At 34.3% G+C, this 4094-nt stretch overlaps 1 pseudogene across 1 annotated transcript; it reads right to left on the bottom strand.

Moving 5' to 3' along the window:
• Positions 1-1241: 1241 nt before the first annotated feature.
• LOC145133868 (kinetochore protein NUF2 homolog) lies at positions 1242-3864 on the bottom strand (annotated as a pseudogene). The gene is made up of 11 exons (XR_013718798.1): positions 3602-3864; positions 3299-3517; positions 2935-3025; positions 2679-2859; positions 2522-2611; positions 2334-2441; positions 2166-2219; positions 1938-2052; positions 1702-1859; positions 1525-1620; positions 1242-1437 (listed from the first exon to the last, which is right to left on the bottom strand). The product of XR_013718798.1 is annotated as a kinetochore protein NUF2 homolog (transcript).
• Positions 3865-4094: the final 230 nt, after the last annotated feature.

Below are 4094 nucleotides of genomic sequence, written 5' to 3'. Positions count from 1 at the left end.
AGCAACTTTTGTGTTCCTCCGGTTCATATAAAGATGGGTATATTACCTTCAATTTTTCTGCTCCAGTCCATACATCATTCCAGAATTGAGTATTATCTCCAGATTTAACAGATTGCTTGAATATGTCGTTGAATCGTAGACCCATGGATTCGATAACTTTTTTGGTGCTTGCAATGTTGTTCCACACACCATTAATCTTCTTTTTTGCCAGGTAGTCAAGTGGTTTATTATCAAGATTGTGAATACCTGTAGTATTGTAGGTTCAGATTTCAGTCTCCAACACCATTTTACTGTGAGAGCAATGTTTATTGCTCTGATCGACCCAACACCCGGTCCACCGTTTTCTTTGGAGGCAACTACCTTCTCCCATGCTACCCAATGAATCTTATTTTTTGTTTAGTTCCCTCCCCATAGGAACTTCCTTTGGATCTTCTCAAGACTTTCAATCACACCAATGGGCGCTTAGCTCGGCAGCCCAAAGCGCTCGTCTATTCGCTTCTTTTTCTGATGTGAATAGTTAATTTGTGAATTAAATAACGTGTAAGTAGTTATGATTCATTGGTTTAAGCCCAAACAAACTTTGATGTAAAACATATTGAGAACTTAGCGGTCTCAATAAATCGGACATGGATAAAAAGGGAGAAAAGATGCCCAACTCCAAACATGCATAATTTTTCATCCGTTAAAGTTTCACCTGTTACCTTATATATCCCTGAAAAGAAAAATCTAAAAATAAGGTATATCCATGTCCATGTAAATTCATGTTTCTCATTCTCTACCAACCAACCATCGACATTGCATACACGTCCGACATGGAATCCACATGTCATCCATGTAGTGCTAAAGTGACATATCGTTTGAATATTATTATTAGTATTTATGAATTGTCATCCATCTTGAATTTTAATCTGCATCGTCATCTTGGCATTTTCACTTAATCACTCTCTCTTGTTCATCTTCCCCGTGCTTCGAAATCAAGCATATTGACCTTTTTATTTATTTAGAGGTTTTGATCTTTTGGGGTTGCAAAAAGTTGTTAAAATTCTTGATCTTAAATGGTGTTTTTTGGTGTGATTTCTTGACTGTGGATGGTGAAGATAATGTGGAATGTAAATAAATTAATTATAATACCATGCTGGCATAGAAACCGGAATAATGGGATATCATAGGCAATATTGGTTGATATTAAACATTTTCAGCTAGTTTAAAGATGGTAAATAGTTACAAATAGTTACCAGCGACCAAATTATAATACTTATAATAGTTTCTTACCCATTATTAACATTATTTCAAAAATAAATTGAGATATCAGCATTATATATAATCATCAAACCAAAAATAGAGCATTAAAAAATAAAAAGCTCAATTTGTGATGCCTTGTGTTTCTTCCCCAATTTGAGAGACCAAGTGCCAAGTAGAATTTGAATACTCCAAAAACTACACCCAATAAAAGAATTGTACTACATTAGTTACATATATATCACTTGTATCTAGTTTAGTTATAAATAAATAAAACAGTTTCACCTCTTTAGTAATCTCTTGAGATTTACGGAGTAATATTTGCTGTGTAGATGCTGCTGAATCATTCTCCATATTAATCTTTTCATTTATAGCAGCCCCCTAACAAGTTTCAAAAAATATAAATATCTATATATTATAAACAATATCCAATATGAAAAAATGTATAAAAATAATCCATACCTCAGCAACCAAAGCTTCTACATTCCTTTGCCTTTGTTCCAAACAATGCCTACCATACTCCACTTGTGATCTCACATTATTAACTTCTTTGGAAGCTTCTTCACACTTGACTTCCTTTTCTTTTTCTATTTGTCGTAGTAATTCCTGTAATTGGTCCGCTGAAAAATGAAAAACTTTTATAATTTTTATAAAAAGAAATTATTAATTTATATAATTTTATAAAGAAGCAGAATCACCTCTGGCTTGTTGTTGAAATAGTTTGGGTTCAAGTGATTTATCCAACACCCCATCATCACTATTCTTAACCTTCAAAACCTTCACATCTTTCTCAACCTGTTTGCTAGAGTTTATCTGTTCAACAACCAAATATAGCTCTTAATTAGCAACAATCATGGCTATTTCTTTTTCTTTTTTGTATTTTGTCCTAACTGAAACATGTAGAATGACAGAAAAAGACAGAGAACCTGATCTTGTAATGTCTGCATCTGCTTCAGATGTTTGGTCATTTTCTTGCTAGCCTGAGAAAGAACATTCAAACAAAAATATAATCTTTATATTTTCATGCAAATTTTATATAAAACTAAATGTGCCATGTCATGATGTATATAATATAGATAATATGAGTGAAATACCTTTGCATAGACTTCAAGGGTGGCAGATTTTTCATGAAAAGATTGCATTGCTTCTCTTTCTGCATTCTTAGCCTCAATTTGAACTGCTTTCTTCTCCTCAAGTGCTTTCTATAAACAAAAAGATTAGAAAGAAAAAAGAAATGTATCAAGTCATTGTAAGCTTCAGTTGATTGTTATATAACTTCCACCTGTAGTTTAGCTGGAGATTGAACAATTTTGGAACGCAGACTTGCATTTTCTTGAGCACTTTGAACCAAAGCAAATTCAGCACTTGATATCTGAAAAACAAAATAAACAATTGTAAGGATATATGAGTGAAGTGATATAACCAAAGCATATGTGTACCTTTTCATCCATTTCTTTTGCTAAATCTTTCTTTTTTCTGAATGTAGCCTTTAGGGGACATTTGGTGATTATTAAGTGTTGAAATGGATTGACGAAGCTCTTTAATTTTGATCTCTACTTCTTGAATGAGAGGCATCTCCCTTTCCCTTGATTCATTAAGCTCTGATATCTCTGTGTTCAACTATGATGAAGATAGATATAGTTATTTGAATTTGACTGAATGAATAACTAAACCAATTATATTTCTTAAACTTACCTGTAATACTCTAGCCTCAACCTCCTGTTGTTGCTCACCAAGATTTGTCAAATCTTCCAACACTGGATTTAATTCATTTAATCTTGAGCCGCTAGGGTATTTAAAACAACATAACAGGTTATGTGGATGGCAAAATGGTGATACATTTTCATGATTAGAAGTGGATGCTTTTTAGAATTTGGTAAAATTGTGAGTCTTGTTTGTAAGTATAATAATCACAAGATGTAAATGTCAAGCATATGGTTAACTAAGTCGAACAATCTGATCAGAACACCAGTAACATGTCTAGGGTTGGGGTCTTACAGCATGAAAAGAAATAAAGAATTCCAAAATGACGCATGAAATTTGAAGAAAAAAAATATACCTGTGAATGAGAAAATTGAGGATAGTACCAAGAAAGAACTCAGTGCGATCAGCTTCAGGCTTAAGGAGATCTTTTAGAGTGAATTTCCAAGGGCAGTCGAGAGCAGAAATGAGTTCCCTTATCTTGTTGAACAAATTCATCATTCTTACAGAGTCAACATGCAAATCCGGGTTCTCAAGTTGTTCTAAGTCTGCAAATTCGACTAGTCCTTGATCTTCCCTACAAGTTCAACAGATACTTGAGAATTTTGATAGAACAGATAGTTTGAAAGGTAATAAAACATTAGGGTTTAGAAAGGTGTACTGGAGACGGCCGATGCAAACGAGTATTTGAGTGTAGAGATTGTTGATGAAGTCGGGTCTAGGGTTTTTGATGAGTTCGGCTTCGGAGACGGTGGCAATTTTGATTCGGCGAGTACTCCGATGATCTCTTTCCGGGGGAGTGTCGGATAATCGTACTTTGACATCTCCCCCCTTGTTTTTGTGTGTGTATGTGAGAGAGAGAGAGAGAGAGAGAGAGGTTTATGTGTGCGTTTTCCCGCCAAAGTGTGGAAGAGATTCATAGAAGAGTGATTGTGTCATAAAAAAAATAACATCCGTCAATGTGAAATACGATAACCAATGAATCAGGCTGCAGACAAAGAAAAAATAAGTTTACGTTTGACACTTGCTAGCTGAAAAAGTGTTAGACCGGAAAAAGTCTGTCTCGGTAAAAAATCATGACCGGGTAAAAAACCATGTTGTTTGATTGTACATCTGACTGAATATGCTGACCGATGAAAAATGACCGTTTTACC

This window comes from Lactuca virosa, chromosome 8, assembly GCF_052849685.1.
Source record: "Lactuca virosa cultivar CGN04683 chromosome 8, Lactuca_virosa_CGN04683_v6, whole genome shotgun sequence".
Classification (NCBI taxonomy): Eukaryota; Viridiplantae; Streptophyta; class Magnoliopsida; order Asterales; family Asteraceae; genus Lactuca; species Lactuca virosa.
Note: the sequence above shows the minus strand (reverse complement) of the source record. Positions and strands in the feature narration are given on the sequence as shown.